Source organism: Elephas maximus, chromosome 1, assembly GCF_024166365.1.
Source record: "Elephas maximus indicus isolate mEleMax1 chromosome 1, mEleMax1 primary haplotype, whole genome shotgun sequence".
NCBI classification, from domain to species: domain Eukaryota; kingdom Metazoa; phylum Chordata; class Mammalia; order Proboscidea; family Elephantidae; genus Elephas; species Elephas maximus.
The window spans coordinates 13,072,472-13,094,686 of NC_064819.1; the positions used below are offsets into that span (position 1 = coordinate 13,072,472).

General features: G+C 40.0%; 1 protein-coding gene across 1 annotated transcript in view; it reads right to left on the reverse strand.

The window, feature by feature from the left end:
* Nucleotides 1-18,518, reverse strand: part of KPNA1 (karyopherin subunit alpha 1) — a 79,096-nt gene extending 60,578 nt beyond the window's left edge. Inside the window, exon 1 of the mRNA XM_049877975.1 lies at nt 18,341-18,518. The gene's annotated coding sequence lies outside the window, so the exon portion shown is untranslated. The remainder of the gene's footprint in view (nt 1-18,340) is intronic.
* Nucleotides 18,519-22,215: the final 3,697 nt, after the last annotated feature.

Genomic DNA, 22,215 nt, shown 5'->3' on the forward strand with positions numbered 1-22,215 from the left:
CCAATCCCAGTTCCTTCAGTTGGGCAAGACAGTAAAGCAACGTAGGAAAAAAATGATGGAATGAGAAAATCACCATTTGGCAACCATCATCCTAACGACTTATTCAGGCAAGAATCATCAAAACCAAAAACCCAAACCCACTGCCATCGAGTCAATTCTGACTCATAGCGACCCTACAGAACAGAGTAGAACTGCCCCATAAGGTTTCTAAGGAGCGCCTGCTGGATTCGAACTGCTGGCCTCTTGGTTAGCAGCCGTAGCTCTTAACCACTATACTACCAGGGTTTCCAAGAATCATCAATGGATGCTAAAACTAGTGAGTGAAAGCTGAGAAGAAATAGTATATTTACGAAGTCTCAAAGTGACTCCTCACCATACATTTACTAATCACAAAAAGTAAATAGTAATTTTACCGTGACAAAGCCTGGCAGACACCACCTTAACTAAGTGATCAGGATTACCGTCACCAGTAACGGGACAAACAGATATCATGTGTCTCCTGATACGATGTATTGAGAACACCGCCAACCACTTCTGTGACATTCCTGCCAAAATTATATACCATAAATGTAAGCGTGAAGAACCATGAAAGAGACCTAACTTGAGGAAGTCTGCAAAATAATTGGTCTGTATTCTTTTTTTAAGTATCAAGGACGTGAAAGACAAAGTGAGGAAATGTTATAGATTAAAGGGGACTAAAGGGACATGGTGATGCAATGGTTAAACACTCCACTGCTAACAAAAAGGCAGGCAGTTCAAACCACCCAGCACCTCCATGGGAGAAAAGACCTCGTGATCTGCTCCCGTAAAGATTATAGCCTGAGAAGCCCTCTGGGATTCTGACTCACGGTACCCTACAGGACAGAGGAGAACTGCCCCGTAGGGTTTCCAAGGCAGAAGCAGACTGCTATACCTTTCTCCCACAGAGCAGCTAGTGGGTTCAAGCTGCCAACCTTTCAGTTAGCAGCTGAGTACTTTACCACTGCATCACCAGAACTCCTTAACTATTCACTTCTTTTTATTAAAACGCTACAGGAAGAAAGTTCAGAGAAGGGGCCTCGGCCTAGAAGCCCTGTGTTCAAATTTACTTAGCAGGATGATATAAGAAAGTCACCAGGTTTCTTTGAGTCTCAGTTTCCGCATTCAGGCAGGGGAAATAATGATAGCTCGGCTTCATAGGGTGAAGAAAAGTAACGTGAAATCATACTTCCCACCGCCTGGTCCCTATATAACTTACTTTTATATCTGTGTAATGAAGAAATGGCTATAAATAGCTCTAAGGGTTCAAAAAAAGATCTCTTCTGACTAAGGTGATCAGGCATGGCTTCACAGAAGAGATGGTGTTTCAGCTAGGTTGTGAAGGGTAGATAGGATTTCAGCAGTTGAGGGTGGAAATGATAGACCTACAAACAAAAACAGAGAGAAGACTACAAAACAAACGCACAGAAGTTGTAAAGTGCAACTGATGAGGATAGCAGTAAGTTCAGTTTTATCAGGACAGTTGCTCTTTAACAGGAGTAAGTGGACATGAGAAGCGACGGGGTAGGGGAACATTTGGTTTTCTTTTCCTTTTGTATTTATTTTGTTAAATTGTGGTATTCAAGAACTCACGAACGCCTCCAATGAGCAGTTTCTATGATCCATATTGTGCACTTGTGCCTCTGAAATGCTTTTTTTTTTTTTAATTATAAAAAGGCTCACAAGTTTTTTTTTTAAATCCAAAACTACGTAAGTGTACAAAGAGAAAAACTGAAGTGTACCTCTTCTGGTTCTTCCCTCCCCTGGCTTCCAAAGGTAACCACATCAATTCAATTTCAGAAATTCATACAAGCATACATACATCCTTTTGTTTTTATTGTACACTGACTGGGAGTCCCTGGTGGCACAGATGGTTATGTGCCTGGCTGCTAACCAAAAGGCTGGCAGTTTAAGTCCACCTGTAGGTACCCTGGAAGAAAGGCCTGGCAATCTACATCAGAAAAACCAATCCTTAAAAGCTCTATGGAGAACAGTTCTACTCTGATGCCACATGGGGTCACCATGAATCAGAACTGATTCCATGCCACGTGGTTTGACTGTGATGGGATAATTATACAGACACTTCTGCACTTCTTTCAACTTTAAACAGCTTTCCATATCAATGCCTACAGCACTGAATCATCCTATAACTAATAAAGTATTTAACTTTTATACCATAATCAGATCTGATAAGACAATTAAGTTTGTCTCCAATTTTGTATTATCACAATGTTAAAAAACTTTTTTCATGCATTTATGCATATTTGTGCAATTACATCCATGAACAAATTCTAATAGTGGAATCTCAAGTTACATGTATTTACAATTTTGACAGCTATTGTGAAACTACCCTGAAATCTTGCACTAATGCACCAGTGCACCCGAGTGTACAAGTTCCCCTCACCACTGCTAACACAGGACTTTACTAAGCTTTTACATTTGTTAACAGGGGTGAAAAATGTTTCCGTTTGGGCAGGCATTTTAAAATTACATGTGAAGTTCAGCATCTTTTTATAAATTTATCATTTTTATTTTTCTAATATCTTGTTAATTTCCTATGTCAATTTGTCTGTCTCTTACTGATTTCCAAGAGCTCTTTATATAGTAAAGCCCTTTGTCATATTTTAAAACATTTTATTTCTCAACTTTTGTTTATGGTTATTTCCTGCTGAATAGACATTTTAAATATTTGTACTATCAAAGTAATCGATGCTTTTCTGGGTTTTGTGTCATGCTTAGAAAATCGTTCCCTACTTGGTTTTATTTTGTATGTTTCTATCTTTGATTCATCTAGAATTTGTACTGATGTAAAGAGGTAAGAATGTTTAATCACCCCCCCCAAATGGCTTGCCATTATCCGTATTTTCCACACTGATCTGATATGCCACTAACATAGTTGAAATTTCCAAGGGTGCCTAAGATTCTTTCAGGGGTCCACAGTGAAAACTATATTCATAATTCTACTAAGTTGTTATACATCAAGTTTTCCAGAGGCCTGATGGTGATAGAACTGCTGCTCTAACACTTAATGGCATATATGCTTGTGTATTACTGTGTTTTCAAAATTTGTTTTAATTTCTAATACAGTAAATATTAACAGACACAAACAAAAGCTCTTTGGATCCTCAATAATTTAAAAGAGTAAGAGAAGTTCTGAGACCAAAAAAATTTGAGAACCACTGGTCCAGAGAGTCTTTTCTGTCTGAGTTAAAAAAAAATTTTTTTTTCATTGCTATTTAGACAGCATTCAATTTATCAATTAAGGAGATTCAATATCATTACAACACTGTCTCCTTGGTCAACAATTATTCATTTTCATTTATCTTTTTTGCTGCAATGATAAATGTGAACCATTGTTCCACTATATTCTAATTGGCTACTCTATATAGAAAAATTACTACTACATATTAGTTTTTAATTTTTAAACCAGTAACTGAATTAAACCAGCAACTGAACTGTTTCTAATACTTTCAGTTGACATTCTTGATACTTAATACCTTCAAAACAACTATAATTTTTGCCTTCTTCATTTTAATGTCTGCATCCCATTTCAGTTCCTTTTTTTAACTACTAACTAGTACTTCCAGAACAATGTTAAGAACCAATGGTTAGAGCTAGCATTTATCTCATTTTTTATTTTGATCTATGAAGACATAGTTGTTTTTTTTTTCCCCTGTTACATTGCTCTGACACTAAGCATGATATTAGCTTTTTTAAGTCCAAGTTTATCGAGCTATAATTTACATACGGTAAAATCTACCGTTTTTAAGCAAACAGTTCTTTGAATTTTGATACAAAGAGTCATATAAAGACCACCACGATAAAGATAAAGGTCATTTTCATCACTCCCAAAAGTTCTGTCAGGCCCCTTTCTAGTAAATCCATATACCTGCCACCCCAGGAATCCATTGATTGGTTTTCTGTACCTACAGTTTTCGCTTTCCAGAATGTTAAATAAATGGAGCCATACAGTTGTAGCCCTTTGAGTCTGGCTTCTTTCACTTGGCACAATGCACTTGAGATTCATCCACGCTGCTGCATGTATTGATAATTCATTCCTTTTATTGATGAGTAGTATTCCATTGCATGGTTGCTGCACAATTTGGTCATCTACTCACCAGCTGATGTACACTCGGGTTGTTTCCAGTTTTGCCAATTATGAGTAAAGCCACTATAAACATTCACATATAGTTTCTGTGTGGACAAATGTTTTCATTTGTCACATTGTTACTGGGTCACAAAGTAAGTAGACATTTAACTTTATAAGAAATGTCAAAGTCTTTTCCAAAGTGGCCGTACCATCATTCTTACCAGCAATTATGACAGCTCCAGTTGTATTGCGGAAACCCTGGTGACACAGTGGTTAAGAGCTGTGGCTGCTAACCAAAAGGTCAGCAGTTAGAATCCACCAGCTACTCCATGGAAACCCGATGGAGCAGTTCTGCTCTGTCCTGTAGGGTCACTATGAGTCGGAATCGACTCCAAGACAATGGGTTTGGTTCTGGGTTCGGAGTTGTACTGCAGTTATTATTTTACTTTTTTTAAGATCACATCTAATTAATGAGAAACTAATGTGCTCTGTAAACTTTCACCTAAGGAACAATTAGAAAAAAAAAAACTGAGATGAATTGCTACATGGTTTGAAGAAAATAAAAAATCTTAAATAAATAAAAAAAAGATCATATCTAAGTACCACACATTCATATCTACTTCACTGAAATTTTTTTTTTTGTTTGTTTTAAATGCATGCTGAATTACACCAAGTGCCTTTTTGGTAGTTACTGAAACGGTGTTTTCCCCTTTCAATTACTCACATAGTGAGTTATAGTAACAGGTCTCTTAATACTGAACGAACTTTTGATTTTTTAAAATTTTTATCGTGCTTTAAGTGAAAGTTTACAAATCACGTCAGTCTCGCATACAAAAATCTATATACATTTTGCTACATGCTCCTAACTGCTCTCCCCCGATGAGACAGCACCTCCTTCCCTCCACCCTCCATTTTCGTGTCCACACCCCCCACCCCGCCCTCTCCTCTCCCCTGCAGACAGGAGCTGCCCACACAGCCTCGTGTGTCTCCGTGATCCAAGAAGCTCCCTCCTCACCAGTATCACTTTCTAGCCCACAGTCCAGTCCAACCCCTGTCTGAACAGTTGGCTCTGGGAATGGCTCCTGTCCTGGGCTGACAGAAGGTCTGGGGACCGTGACCTCCAGGGTCCTTCTAGTCTCAGTCAGACCATTAAGTCTGGTCTCTTCACAAGAATTCGGAGTCTGCACCCCACTGCCCTCCTGCTCCCTCCGGGGCTCTCCGCTGCACCCCCCGTCAGGGCAGTCATTGGTTGTAGCCGGGCACCATCTAGCTCTTCTGGTCTCAGGCCAATGCAGTCTCTGGTTTATGTGGTCCCTTCTGTGTCTCGGGCTCATAATTACCTTGTGTCTTTGGTGTTGAAATTTGATTCTTAAGATAAACTCACTTGGTCACAGTGTATCATCCTTTTTAAATTCTGTTAATGTTTTCTTAAAGATTTTTACACAGTATTCATAAATTGGCTACAAATCTGAAACCAAACCAACTGCTGCTAAATTGATTCCAACTCATGGCAAACTCCATGTGTGTCAGAGTAGAACTGGACACCATAGGGTTTTCATGACTGTGACCTTTCAGGAACAGGATGCTGGGTCTTTCTTCCGGAGCTCCTTGAGGGTGGGGTTGAACCACCAACCTTTTGGTTAATGGCCAAGTGCCAAACCATTTGCACCACCCAGACTGGCCACAGTTTCCTCTTTTTAGGGGGTGGGGGGAGCGCAGGGTAGGGGAAGGGTAGGATTCTATCTGTCACACTGGAAAGCTTCTTAGAAAACACATGCCTCAACTTTCCTTCCAAAGAGTCTGATTAATAGTTCTCCGGTTGTTGTTATTGTTTTTTAAAGACTCCCAAGCAAATGCTCACATGCATCTGCAGCTATAGCGGAACAAAAGGTTTGTCGGAAAACAAGGCAAAATACTACTGAAAACGTATGCTTAAGTTGAACTGATGCCAGAGAAAGGGATTAAAATCTATAGAAGTTTATGAGGAACAACAAAGTAACAGTATCAGAAATTTAGTTTACCTTAAGGAAGTATTTTTAGCAGTTACTTAAAATTTTAAGTTATTGCCAATAACTTTTCAAATTACCCTCTTAGAAACCAAAGTCTTTAAAATGAATGCCACTGTGCCTAATCTTCCTCTTGTCTTCCAGGAAAACAAAGCCAAAAAACAACAAACTTCAAAACAAGATACAAACTATTGGTGGTAAAATAGAAATGGTCTATTCTTCCAAAAGATCCTCCACTTTGTCCTTCATTTCCAGTTACTCAGTTATAAAATTTTGCTTATTATTCCATCCAAACTATTTGATCTTATCTACTTCTATCTATTCTGGTTATCTATTCACACTGCCACCAGGTGAATAGATAGGTCCTTGTAATCTTATTCTAAATAACTGCAACAGCTCTAAACCACCTTCCTAATCTGACTGCTTAATTCATCCTTCACACAGCTCTCAGATTAACCTCAAAACCTTTTTCCCTGCATTACTTCAATGTTTGAAGAACCTACAATGAGTCTTTACCACTTCTCAAATCAAGTATGAACTTCTTGGTCCTAAAATAGCTCTTTATCTTAATTTTTTCAGTATCTCTCTCTCCATTCTCCACCAATCTATACTCAAAACACACAAAGCAGAGAACTTTTTATATTCTTATTGTACACAAGATTGTGGACAGTCACGGTGTACTGTGTCAGCCTATCCAGTCAGTAAATCTCAAACAAGTTCTGAACGTTTAACATCCACAATACTCTTTGAGGAATACCATTAAATGCTAATAGACTTATTTTATCTATCATATTAAAAAAAAAATTTAATAATTCTACTAAAGAATATGACGTGTATTCAATATAAAAAGCCAAAACCACAAAAAAGTATGACTACAAAATAAGCAAGTTATAGGTTTAAGTATAAGTAGCTATTTTCAAATTTATTTATACAAATTATTCACTTGTTATCTACAGTGAATAATTTGTATAAATAAAAAAAATTTTTTTCAAGTGTTAAAGATTTTAATAAAAATTAGAGAAAAAAATAAAAATGAAGATATTACGCCCGATACTGCAAAAACTACTACAAAAAGACAAATAACCCAATTAAAAAATGGGCAAAGGATATGAACAGACATTTCACTAAAGAAGACATTCTGGTAGCTAACAGATACATGAGGAAACGTTCACGATCATTAGCCATTTGAGAATGCAAACCAAAACTACAATGAGATACCATCTCACTCCAACAAAACCACCAAACCCACTGCCATCGAGGTGATTCCGACTCATAACGACCCTATAGGACAGAGTAGAACTGCCCGATAGAGTTTGCAAGGAGCGCCTCGTGGTTTGGGTTTCACTCCAACAAGGCTGGCATTAATCCAAAAAACACAAAATAATAAATGTTAGAGAGGTTGTGGAGAGACTGGAATACTTATACACGGCTGGTGGGAATGGAAAATGGTACGACCTCTTTGGAAATGGATCTGGCGCTTCCTTAAACTAGAAATAGAACTACCATATGGTCCAGCAATCCCACTCCTTGGGATATATCCTGGAGAAGCAAAAGCCTTTACACGAACAGATATATGCACACCCATGTTTGCTGAAGCACTGTTTACAACAGCAAAAAGATGGAAGCAACCAAGGTGCCCATCAACGGATGAATGGATAAATAAATTACGGTATGTTCACAAGATGAAACATTACACATCGATAAAGAACAATGATGAGTCCATGGAACATTTCATAACATGGAGGAATCTGGAAGACATTATGCTGAGTGAGATTGTCAGCTGCAAAAGGACAAATATTGTATAAGACCACTATTATAAAAACTCGAGAAACAGTTTAAACAGAGAATATTCTTTGATGGTTATGAGAGGGGGTAGGGAGAGGCGTTTTCACTAAGTAGTAGATAAGAGCTATTGTAGGTGAAGGGAAAGACAACACACAATACAGGAGAGGTCAGCACAACTGGACTAAACCAAAAGCAAGGAAGTTTCCTGAATAAACTGAACGCTTCAAAGGCCAGCGTAGCAGGGGCGGGGGTTTGGGGACCATGGTTTCAGAGAACATCTAAATCAACTGGCATAATAAAATCTATTAAGAAAACATTCTGCTTCCCACTTTGGTGAGTGGCATCTGGGGTCGTATATGCTAGCAAGCGGCCATCTAAGATGCATCAACTGGTCTCAACCCACCTGGAGCAAAGGAGAATGAAGAACACCAAAGAATAAGGTAATTATGAGCCCAAGAGACAGAAAGGGGCACATAAACCTGAGACTACATCAGCCTGAGACCAAAAGAACTAGATGGTGCCCGGCTACAACCGATGACTGTCCTGACAGGGAACACAACAGAGAACCCCTGAGCGAGCAGGATAGCAGTGGGATGCAGACCCCAAATTCTCGTAAAAAAACCAGGCTTAATGGTCTGACTGAGACTGGAATGATCCCAGAGGTCATGGTCCCCAGTCCTTCTGTTAGCCCAAGACAGGAACCATTCCCAGAGCCAACTCCTCAGACAGGGATTGGACTGGACTATGGGATAGAAAGTGATACTGGTGAGGAATGAGCTTCTTGGATCAAGTAGACACGAGACTACTTTGGCATCTCCTGTCTGAATGGAGGATGAGAGGGTAGAGGGGGTCAGAAGCTGGCCGAATGAACACAAGTGAGAGTAGAGGGAAGGAGTGTGCTGTCTCATTAGGGGGACAGCAATTAGGAGTATATATAGCAAGGTATTTATAAATTTTTACATGAAAGTAAAATCTGTAGAATTTCACTTAACAAAACCAAACCAAACCCAGTGCCGTCCAGTCGATTCCGACTCATAGTGACCCTATAGGACAGAGTAGAACTGCCCCATAGGGTTTCCAAGGAGTGCCTGGCGGATTCGAACTGCCGACCTCCTGGTTAGCAGCCATAGCACTTGACCATTACGCTACCAGGGTTTCCAATTTCACTTAAAGCACAATAAAAATTATATATATATAAAAAAAAGATATTATGCCCATCTTTTTCCTGTAAAATAATTAAAGAATGCTTTTATTTTAGTAGGGGTCCTGGTGGTACAGTGGTTAAGCATTCACCTGCTAAGCAAAAGGGTGGCAGTTCGAATCCACCAGCTGCTTCTTAGAAACTCTATGGGGTAGTTCTACTCTGTCCTACAGGGTCGTGATGTGTCTGAATCAACTCGACAGCAATGGATTTGGTCTGGTTTGGGATTTACTGTAGTAACAACACCCCAGTGTTCAATGGGGGCAAAGTTTGAAAACCCAGGCCATAATGTCCGGTGAGACACATGGTTCAGAGATGCTCATCTCTGATTATTTTTTACAGCTCTTACACTGTTGATGCTATAAAAATTCCTATTTTCTTAACTTGGTCCTAAATTTGAGATTTCTCCAACTTCTTTCATGGCCCAGCTTCAGATCTTCTTCCTTCAAAACACTTACTATAACCTCTGGTTCTGAGTTCTGACTCCACTTTTCAGTATCTATGAGTTTCCAACCTGGGAGGTTCCCCAAAGCCTCTCCCAGTATCCAAACATTTAAGGGAAAATATTTACCCTGGGTCTTGGGAATTCACACCCTAGGATTCAGTAATTCCACTTCTAGCATCTACTCCAGGAGAAAAAACCAGTAATTTACATAAGAATGTCCACTGTAGTATGATTGTTATAATGAAAAATTATAAACAAGCAAAAATTTTCAAGATGAAAAATCTGGGCGCTAGGAACAAAAATCTTCCTTATATTATTCTCCTAATTTTCTGTATGTTTGAAATATTTCATCACTTTCAAAAAATATTAGAATATAAAATTTTCAAGTAACCAGAATTAATATTATTTTTCTCTCTTCTAAATTTTTTAGAGTAAGCAATATACTAATTATATATTAAGAAAAGCTTTCAGAAAGTAGAGCTGAAACCATGTATTTACTACAATATCGATACCTACCTAAAACACTGGATTTCTTTACTTTTGGCTAGAATTTTAACAACTCAACATTGCTATTATTTCATCAGAGGTTCTGATTAAATACTAAAGGTGTTTATGAAACAGAAAAACTACCTCTTGCCTAATAGTTGGAAGGTTTTTGCTTTGGGTTTTTATTTCCAAAAGCGTATAAAAGGGGTAAAATTGCAAAAAAAAAAAAAAACTGCCTTTATTCAATTCATAGCCATTACTGAATAAAAGAAGCCCTGTAATATACCTATGATATGTACACTTATAATGGTTTTCAAATTCAGAATTAGCACACTTAGGGTGCATCTTTCCTCCCAAATCGTGTTAACAACTCAAAGACAGAAATTTCATTTTAATCTTCAATTCTTAGCACAGTACTGAACACAGAGCAGTCACTCAAATGCTTGTGAAAAGAACAAACAGATCAGAAAGAGTTTGTGTAAAGAAATTAAATGGTGGACATGGTAGATTAATACACACTAAAATTATAAAAATATATATTTTAAAAGGTATAAGCCATGAGGATGAACAGAACAGAAAAGGAGATAATCACAGATGAGAGATGACAAACCCGTTCGTCAGCTATAAAACCAGATGGTCAAAAAGTATTTTATTTAGCAAACTGGAGGACTCTCTGAAGCCAATGAACCTGCAAAAAGAGAAGTCAATACGAAACAAGCTGATTCATACTGCCAATAAGCAGGAGACTCACAAACATGAGCCCCAGGGTAACTCTGAAGGTAGAGTGAGGACCAAACAAAAAGTGAGCAGTGAGGCTAAAAAACTGGAAGGTTAGTTAAAAATTTTCAAACACTCCTAGATTTCCTCCTCCATTCTGCACAGCCAGGCAACTCTCCCTGCCAGACCCTACACAAACTGAGAGGATTACTTGGAAGAAATTAAACTCAAGAGACTCTAGAATGGGGGACATCAGCACAGGTGAGAATGGGGCTGAAGAACCATACTGGAAACCAGCTTACAAGAACATTATTAACAGTGAGAACGCCAGTTCCCTTTCTAACGTGAGTTCGCGAAACATGGCAGCGAGGCGCGTATCCTCCACACGAGATGCGCTGTTGTCACCCGCCGTGGAGTCCACTCTGACTCAATGAGACCTTACGTAAAACAGAACAAAACATTACCCAATCCTGCACCATCTTCATGAGATCAGAGGCTCTCTTTCTCAGGGAAAATGACCAGCCCAAGAGAAAAAAAATCTGCATGCCCCCAATAATCGGCCACCAGCTACCCCGTCAACACTTCAATAACCACACCTATAGAGCCTCCCATCATTTTCTGGCACAGCACTCTTAAATATGAACTGCCAGCTCTAAGACTACCAGACACCTGGGGAAAGCTTCTATAGAGGAAGGAGAGCAAGGGAAACAAACAAAGGAACCTGGAGGAAACAAAGCGATGGAGGTGGCAAAAGAAAACATTTCATCAATATCCTCAAAAGGATGACAGCATTCCCGAAATAATATAAAGATACTGTAGCATAAGAGGAAACCCCGATGGCATAATGGTTAAGTGCTACGGCTGCTAACCAAAATGTCAGCAGCTAGGATCTACTAGGCACTTCTTGGAAACACTATGGGGCAGTTCTACTCTATCCTATAGAGTCACTGTGAGCCGGAACGGACTCGATGGCATTATAGCATCTAGCATAAGAACCCTGGTGGCTTCACCATTAAGAGTTTCGGCTGTTAACTCAAAGACCGGCAGTTCAAATTCACCAGGCACTCCCTGGAAACCCTACGGGGCAGTTCTAATCTGTCCTATAGGGTCGCTATGAGTTGGAATCAACTCGACAACAACCAGTTTATGAGAACGGAGTCCATGAGTGGTGCAAACAGTTAACAGGCTAGGTTAACTGAAAGGCTGGAGATTCAAGTCCACCCAGATGCACCTCAGAAGAAAGGGATGGTCATCTTCTTCCAAAAAATCAGCCATTAAAAACCCTACTATGATACACATGGGGTCGTCATGAGTCAGAATCAACCTGACGGTAACCGGCAACTAGTTATGGCATAAAAACAAGCTCCAAGAGACCTAAAATACGGATACAACAACAAACAACAACCTACTGCCATTGAGTGAATTCCGACTCACAGTGACCCTGTAAGACAGAGCAGAACTGCCCCCATAGGGTTTCCAAGGAGCAGGTGGCAGATTCAAACTGCTGACCTTTTGGCTAGCATCCGAGCTCTTAACCACTGCACCATCAGGGCTCCTAAAATATGGATAGAAATGAAAAATTCAATAGAAGTGTAGGAAAGTAACACTGAGAAAATCTCTCAGGTAACTGAACAAAAAGCCTAAATGATGGAAAACAGGAAAGAAAATTAAAAGAGCAACCTAAGAGTTTCAATATCCAAATAACACAAATTCCAGAAAAGAGAGAATAAAGAAATTGATGATCCACTTAAAGCACAAAACTAAAAAAAAAAAGGAAAGGAATTGATAAGGAAGAGATTATCAAACAAACAATGCATCAAATTTAGAGTGTCTGTTCAATGAAAGACACCATGGACAAAATTAACAGGAAGCATAGCAGCTGGGAGAGGGTATTTTCTAAACCTGAAATCAACAGACCAGTCAAATCTAACCTTGAAAAAGAATTCCTGCAAACCAGTAAGAAAGACAGAAAACCCAGAAGAAAGATGAACAAAGGACAAAATAGACAATTAACAAAAGGGAAAGCCTGAACGGATACAGGAGATGCTCAAACTGATTAGTAGCCAGAGAATGTAAATTAAAACAATGATACATAACGCTTTACACCCATTAGACTGGCAAAATTAGAAAGGTGGATGAAGGCAAGGCAAAAATGTGAACAAGAACCTCCTGCGATGCTCTTAGGCACATAAACTAGTACTCCCATTTCATGATCCTAGACTCCCACTCCTTGGGTGTGTGTCCCAGAGAAGTTCTCACACAAGGATGCACAAGTGACAGTGTGATTACCACAATGTACCTGGGAAGGCAGAAAGCTAAAATGCGGTGGGTGCACATCATGGAATTATACGCTAGACACAATTTTATATATACACAAAACAAAAATATCCCCAAAACAATGTTGAGTTAAAAAAAGGGAACATGACAAGGTCTACCGCACAATACACAACTACACACACACACACTCTACTATATTTTAAATGATACATATATAAGCAAGAATGTATTAACCACAATGATGTAGGTCGCTGTGGGAAGGGGTAACGGAAGTAGGGCTGCTCGGAAATGAAAAAATGTAAAGGCCCTTGTACAGTCTGATGATATCAAGAACTGAGAAGCATAATTATCTCTAAACTCTTTTTTAATCTGAGGTCCAAAAAAACGTACTAATAAATTTCCCAGATCTAAAGAACATGAATTCCCAGCTTGTGGCACAGTGGTTAAGAACCTGGCTGCTAACTAAAAGGTCAGAAGTTCGAATCCACCAGCTGCTCCTTGGAAACTCCATGGGGTAGTTGTAGTTCTACTCTGTCCTACAGGGTCACCATGAGTCGGAATCAACTCGATGGCAATGGGTTTTTTTTTAAGAACTTACGGAGTGCCAAGTTAAAAAGACTCACACCAAGGCATATCATCATGGAATTTCAGCATTTAAAAAAAAGATTCTAAAAGGTTCTGGAGATTGGGAGAAGGAAGCAGAAGGTCACATACAAATAACAAAAAATCAGAATGACTCTGACCTTCAACAGCAATATTATAAGCCAGGAAATAATGATGCTATGATTTCAAAATTTAGAGTAAAGATGATTTTCAGTCTAGATTATACCCTGCCATACTGATGAAATATGAAGGAAAAATAAGTCATGGAAGATCTCAGAATGGTATTACTCATGTATATGAAGGTAAAATAAAGTCATGCAAGATCTCAGAAAGTGTTTATTACCCATGTACCCTTTCTCAAGAAACTACTGGAAGATGTACTCCAAGGAAATGAATAAACCAAGGAAGAACATAGGCAACAGGAAACTGAAGATCCAATACAAGAGAGAGGCAAAGGGAATTTGAAGGATGACATAAAGGAAATTCCCAGGATAACAGCTGTGAAACAGACCTAAAAAGTAACCAGTTCAGATTGTATTAAGAGGACAGAAGATTTGTGGATAGCTGTCTCAGAAAATAAAGCAAAAAAAAAAAAAAAAAAGTATGAACTCCAGGAAAAAAACAAATAGTTAAGACAGAAAATGATATTATAGTACACTATATGGTTCAAAAAAAAAATTTTTTTTTATATGGTTCAGCTGTGAATATTTACAGTTAGAGTAATGTAAACACTGAATACTGACTTAAAAAAAACTGTGAGACTTAGGAGGATGGGAGAGGCAGGGTGTATACGTGGTAGGTATGCGTGGTACCCTAAGGAATATCTTGCTTACAGGAAAGTCAACCTATAATGTCTAAAACTGATATATCAAGAAACATCAACAGAAGCGAGCTATTTATAAACACGAAAGCACAAGAGGAAACAGCTAAAAGAAAGGAAGAGTGTAGCCTTTAGAGTACAGAGACTTGGACTGGTGACAGCTACTTGTCAGATATTATTCTAATTTAAAACCATATTTTTTTAATAGAGATAAAACAAGGATCTTGAACATGCTTCCAGCTTTTAGCAAATTAGATCTTCACAGTATTATTTCACGGTGTTAAAACAAACTACATCTAGTTTGTTCTACTAGGGAGACCGAACTGCTAATAAAGTCAAACTGTACTATTTGATGTGAACACAGTACAAACTGCCCAATGTTTGAATCCCAGCTCCCCGACTTATTCTGTGAAATAGCACAAGTTACCTAACCACCCTGTGCCTGTATCTACCTCCACAAAGGGGTTTTACAAGGATAATTAACTGAAAGCATCTGATGTGTTGCCCGACCCATAGTAGGTGCTCAATTGATGTCAGCAGCTTCTGCCTGCTTTTCTGTTCCCTAGCTGCAAATCCCTACTCTGACCCTAACCTGCCTTGCTGGTCAGAGTACAGAGACTCATGGACAACTCAGCACATATCCCTCCTCATGCTAGAAAACCAATCATGATGAGTAAGCAGACTGATTGCATAGGAAGGCAGCATTACTCTTGTTATGTGTGGGAGATTACCCCCATTATCCACATTCTGGATTACTGCTTGCTCTCAAGAACTGTTCCAATTAGTCAACAACACTAAGTCAGAACTGTATTTTCATTTAGGTCTGTTCTGTAGCATTGCAATATCTTAGCAATAAAAAAAAAAAAAAAAAAAAAAAAACACAACACCTGTACTTTCCACCAGTCTTCATCTCTGCTCTTTCAATGTTTGACTTGAAAATTTTCTAACACAGGCCCTATTTGGTCCCCAGCTGGCCTGGGGCCATCTATCTCCTGCTTACTGTAACAAGAGTGAAATCAGCTGAAATCACCTAACTGAAGTGTTCACCATTTCTGATATTTTCTTCCATTATGGCTGAATTCATAATATCCTGCAAAGTACACCGAGATCTTAAAACAAAACAAAGACAGTAACGAGATTATCTTTAGGTCATCTTTACTTGCATGGTCAATCAAAAGTTGATTTTATACACAGTATTCACACATACTTCCAAAAATAATTTGACAGATTTAAAGGCAAGACGTCAGAAAATCATCAAGACTTTATTTAATCATTAATTCAACAAACAACATGCTAAAACACTGGAGATAAAAAGAATAAAATATTTCTTGGAAGAAGTACAGCCAGAAAGCTCCTCAGAAGCAAGAATGGCCAGACTTCATCTCTCCTACTTTGGACATATTATCAGGAAGAACCAGTCCCGGGAGAAGGACATCATGCTCGGTAAAGTAAAGTGTCAGTGAAAAGAAGAAGACCCTCAACAAGACGGACGGACTGACTCAGTGGCCGCAACAACAGGCTCAAACACAGCAATGACTCTAAAGCTGGTGAAAGACCGGGCGGGGTCACTAGGAGGCAGAGCCGACTCGATGGCACCTAACAACAACAATTCAACCAGCAATATGCTGAAAACACTGGAGATAAAAAGAATAAGATGTAATTCCTGCCCTCAAACGGAAGAGGAAAGGTAAAATAAGAAAATAGTGAAGGCATAAGAGAACACAAAGAAAACAGGCCAGGAAACAACTGAGCATAATTCCAGGCTACCTCGCAAAAAATATACATAACACAGTTGAGGCTAAGGAAAATTACAAAAATTCAACACAACTCAGTTCTGAGCCTCCTGACAGCCAAAGTGTAAAGAGAAACAGAACGGCATTAAAACAATCATGATCTAATAAAAAGCAGTTGTTTAAAAAACTAAAAATAAAAATGACCGAGAAAAAAGCCTGGTACTGAGCTCGTAAGAATCTGTCTCTAAGGTCTCTATTTTATGAAGATCGATGAATAAATAAGAAATAGTGTCTCCAGGAGCAACGAAGTTAAGATTATTTTCATGTCCTTTCTTCTACGTCGATCCTAGATAAAAGTCAAGGTACATGATATTATATCATAGTTCTATGAAAAAATTTATTTGAGAAGCTAAAGTAACATTATGTAAGTATACTGATTTCATGGAATAGGTTTATTTTTGTCATTTGGTTCATTCTAGGTTTCTATGTTTTGATTTCCTATTAGACTGTAAACTCCTCAAGGATTATACTGTCTGCCTGCATTTGAACTTCCTTTGCTATTTAGTAAAGTGCTTTACAGTTTCTGCTCAATTACAACGACTAATAAAATGCCCTGCAGTCAGTATTTTATATTGTTAGTCTTTCCTGCTACATTATAAATTCCATGAGGACAGGGACAGTGTCTTGTATAAATTCCATGAGGACAGGGACAGTGTCTTGATGACGACTATATCTCAGGCACATGATCACTCCATAAATATTAGCTGAATAAATGAAATAAAACAAAACCCGTGAGTATTAGAGAAGAAATCTTAAAATGGAAGTGATTTAGGGCTCTAAGGCTGGTTCCAACAAGGCCTGAATGACCTTAGGTAAGTTACTTAACTTCCCCGACCTTCGATGTTTTTGTCTATATAACAGGACAAATTAATATTTACTTTTTAAAAATTTACTTCAGAGTTACTGACAACATTAAATGTTTTAATACATGTAACATACTTAACACTACGCCTTCAAAGGCGCTCAATTAATAGTCATTCCTCTACTTTCTCTCATGTCCTGCACGTCAAAAACATGAATCGCACATAAAACAGGGCCTTCCAAGACTAAATTATTTCAGTAAAAATAAAATAGAGTTCCTTCTCACTTTGCTTTGAGAAAATGTCATTTCTTCAGTCTTTAAAATCGGGGGAAAGTAATGTGAGAATTACTTTCAGAATATTACAGAAGGAAGAACAAATTAAGGAAACAACAATGCCAAAAATAAGCTTTGAAGCATGGGGGGTGGGGGGCGCCCGACGGCGGGACCACCTACCCATCCCCTGCTAAGAAATGGGGGCTTTGAAGACACCGTTTATTTAAGAAAAAGACTGAAAAACATCATTTAGCAGCCTTTACAGAAAAAAATTCACAGTCGTTGATTCTAAATTTAAATCTTAAAAGTCAATTGTTTTGCAATCTGTCATTGAAAAGGGGCTCGTTAAGTACTTCCTTCCGTTCGACCCTAAAACGTTCCTTCGCGACGATTTCCCTAAGTCACCGTTGAGTTTCCTCACGTTTTGAGCTGAACCTGACACCTGGCTGTTTCCCTCGAGTCGCACACGCCACGCACACGCGAACTTCTGTCATTCCTATAATTACCACAGCCCCGTCGGCCGCTTCGGGCCCCGGTTGTTATGACATCTGTAAACTGCAGTCGTTCCTGCCTCCTCCCAGGCCGCCCGGCCGCCGCTCCGGGCTGGGCCCCAACTCGTCGGTCCCCACGACGGCCCCTTCCTGCCCTGGCGACGGTTCGTCCTCGCCGCCCTGCCCTCCCCGGCCCGGGTCCCCGCGCTCCGCGCTGCCCGCCGCCGCCCCCGGCCGGCCTCACCCCGCCCCGCCGCCTCGGCGCCCCGCGGTCCCCGGCGCCGCTTCCAGCCCCGCCTCGACCGGCGTTCCTGACGGCGATCGCGCCCGCGCTCCCCACCCCCACCCTGGCCTGCGCCGGCCGCGCGGCCGTTAGTGAGGACAGCCGGGCCCGTGACGCACGGACGCGCCGCCAACGCCCGGGCCCGGGAGCCGAGCTCGAGCCCGGCCGGCGCACGCCCTCACGCCGGGGCCTCCCGCGGGTCGCACCGAGGGAGGGGGAGGGGCCGCGGCCGCGAGGCCCCAGCACTCACCAGGCTGAGGGCAACCGATCCCGGTGCCACTGCTGAGGTGAGCCGCTCGCCCGCCCGTCCGCTGTAGCTCCTCTGCGCACAACCTCGGAGAGCCGGCCGGCGCCGCGGCGGTGCTCACCAGGCCTCGCTCTCCGCCGCCGCGCACCGAGCAGCGAGACCAGCTCAGCCGGCGTTCGCACTGCGCCTGCGTGCGGGGGCCGGTCCCCGCGCCTGCGCGCTCCGCTCCGCCGCCCTGCCGCAGAGGCTGCTGGGAGACGTAGTCTTCCACCAGTGTGGCACTGAGCGCCGCTCGCCGTCTCCAGTCTGTAAGGAGCCTGGGGTAGGGGAGGGGGTTCGCTGTCCACAGCGCGGGTTGTAGATTCGTGGAGGCGTGACAGAGACGGTACTTCTTACTTTGTATGGCAAAGTTATGTTTACAAATCTGTCTTCACTAAACTTTTTCAGGGCGGATGAAGCCTCATTCACCTCTCCATATTTAGCTTCTGACATGGCAAGTACCTAATACGTGTTTATTGGATGAATGATGTATTGAAGCCCCAGGGGGCATTTAAAAAGTGTTAAAAGTGAGTGGCCTCAGGTCTAAGGCGTTCGCGTGCTGCATGGTTGCAGGAAGTCCCTGTGTATTCCACTTCTAATTCTTTCCTATCCCCATTGCCCGATAATATATGAGTAAGAAATTATATGAAACCCAAATAATTGTTTTGCTCTCAATAAGTGCTCTCAAACGAACATTTAGGGCACATAAATATTATGGTTAAATTTAAGGGAAAAAATATATAATGGAATTCTTCTTTTGAGGGAGCAAGTAAAGCAGTGGCTTCAAAAGAAGAAAGATGGAAGCCAACCAAGCAGAGGTCATGGAATAGGAAGTCTCACAGACGACATGTTTTATCAAATCAATTTAAAAGATAGGCGGAGAAGCCAGGAAAAAGAGATGGGGTAGGTTATTTACATTTATAAGTGAGGGAAAGACGGGAGGACCATACCACCTGAATCCTAGGTTAGGCAATGTTTGTATGTCCTGGATTTCTGTCTTCCCTATCAGCTTACCCACTGTGATGCACTTAGACGGATCAGACTGGAAGTTTGAGCAGGGGTGCTGAGGAAGTGGAAGGTGTTTATGGGAGAGACTTGGGAGCAAGGATGCCTGACCACAGCTAAGCTAAGGGCAGATCACCTATTCCAATTGGAAACTAGGATTATTCTGAGCTGGACTACCATCTTTATGGAAGCTAGTTGATTTCCAGTTCATCCTTATTCCTAGCTAGGGTACAGCCCTTGAGGGTCCCAGCCAAGTGTGGGGTATAGTTACTAGGGCCTCTTCTCCTTGGCTTGAGAGCAAGAGGTTTGGTTTTGGTTCTCCTTGGCCATGCCTCCCCAGCCCCAAGGGACAGCCAAAAGCTCTGCTCAGTTTTTCAGCCACTGCTTTCAGAATCTGTCATCTCAAGTGGAAAGCTGAGCTTCCCCTTTTTTCCAGATCTTGAACTCACAGGTTTTCACTGCCTTGGTAGCTCTTCAGTGCCTTAATCTTTTGTATATTTTGTCTAGTTGTTCTCTGAGAGTTGGTCTAATACAGCAACAGTATGCCATTGCTGGAAGCAGAATTCCTACATCCATGTTACTTTTACAAAAAACGTTATCATACATGGTGTTTTACAAACTAATGACTCTCTTAGTACATCTTTTTGTATTTTGAGAAATTAAAAAATTATAAAACAGTATTTTTGCTATGATAAACAATGCTGCTATGAACATTCTTATACAGGGAAACTGCTAGATCCTAGGAGGTTGACTATTTTCACTAGATGTGCTGCGAAGAATTCTAAGATGGTTCCAACTATCTCTGCTTCCTGGTGTTGCCTTATATAATCCCCTCCCCTTGATTGGGGGGCGGGAACTTTGACTTCTACCGGATAGAATATGGCAAGGGTGATGGGATGTTATTCTATGACTGTGTTTCACTATGGGAGACTCTGTCTTACTAACTGAGCTAGAGACTGGCCTGGTGGCCTTGAAGAAGCAAGCTGCCATGTTGTGAACTGAAAAAGGTCTCCTGGCAGGAAACCGTAAGTGACCCCCAGGACTCTGGGGAAGCCTCCAGGTCAACCAACAGCCATAAAAAGCCAGGGCCCTCAGTCATCGACCACAAACCCAGTGTCGTGGAGTCGATTCTGACTCACACAACCAGAAGGAAAAGAATTCTGCCAACAATCAGAGAACTTGGAAGCAGATTCTCCCTCAGTCACACCTCCAGATGAGAACACAGCCTGGCTGATACCTGATTGCAGCCTTGTAAGACCCTGAGCAGAGGAAACGCCTAAGCTGTGCCTGGACTTCTGACACCCAGATATTGTGAGCTAATAAATGTGTTTTAAGCCACTAAGCCTGTGGTAATTTGTCACACAGCAGTAGAAAACTAATACACTAGGTATTGCTGGATTATTTCACAAAGTAGTTGTACCAATTTATACTCCCACAGTTTATAATACTGTCTTTTCTACATATTTTTGCTAACATTTAGAAATGCCTGATTTTTTTTTTTAATTTTTGCCAGTCTGGTGTGGAAATAAATAATATATAATAAACAATCATACACATGCATTATTATTTTTATTTAAAAACATGAAAAATAGATGTTTACTTGAAATTATATAGTTTTATTTCTTTTCTGTTACATAAATGCTATTATTTAAACAAAAGAAATATGTGTGAAAAACATATAACAATATTTTTATGATGTTTCTGTCCTCTAATACAGAAATTTATTTTAACTCTTTTTTTAATTCCATTACATATTTAAATTTTATAGGCTATATTATTGTGTGTTCTTAAGATACATAAATGTGAGACTTTTTAAAAAGAGAATGTAAATACAATGGGACTAATTAAACAGATACTACCTATATTAAAAAGTAACAATGACATGTTTCTTTCTGTCCCAAGATACAGTAGGATATTTTTACTCTTTTAGTTGCCTTTTCTATTAATGCATCTCTGAACTCCCTGGAGCCTTTAGGGTATCTTTCTTTTCTTTTGTGTAGTGGTAAAACTGAATACAGTCAGACATAAAATTAATTTCGACTTGCAGCTCTGCTCTTATAATGCCTACATTGCACTGATTCCTGGTGTCAGTACAATGCAATGACATTAAATATTCTCTCAACAAACGTGTTTGAGCATAAAATACTTAGGATTTTACTTAATAACACAGCAGTTCTTTTAACTTGTAGGAATTCATTTCCAGCTTTCCAAAATGTCCATCCACTTTGTATCTACAAGCTTGCTTTGGTAAACTAGCTTTTGTCTGTCAATCGGGTCCTTTGCATCTATAATCATGTAGGTTCTCCATGTCTAAAATGCCCATCATTTTTAAACACTCTGAAATACGTTGAATGTCATCATAAGTTAACTCTCTTTTCCCCAGGCAAAATCATTTTAAAGCATAGAGGTGATTTGAATTGTGAAATCAAACTTGGAGTCCAAATTAGTCAGTTTAAAAATTATGAAGCAATCTTACTTACAAAAAAATTTAGTCTTTTTTTTTTTTTCTATGTGAGTTTTTATTGCAATCTACACAGAACATTGAACAACTCAGGTGCAGTCCGTTCATCCTTTTTCTAGGCTCGTTATGGCCTCTTCAAGGATTATCAAACAGTTTTAGAAAACAGTATGTATGTTTCTGTTTTACTGTAATCCTTGTCCCCTTTCTCATTCTCAATGTATTTCCAAATTGGAGCAGGATATTCTTCTTGTTGCACACTTTGAAAATGTGATTTTATGGCAAACAAATATTTTAACGTCTTTTCTACGGCCAGCAATGATGATAGTCATATTGTAGGCACATGTCTAAGGAGATTATCTCTGTCATGGATTGA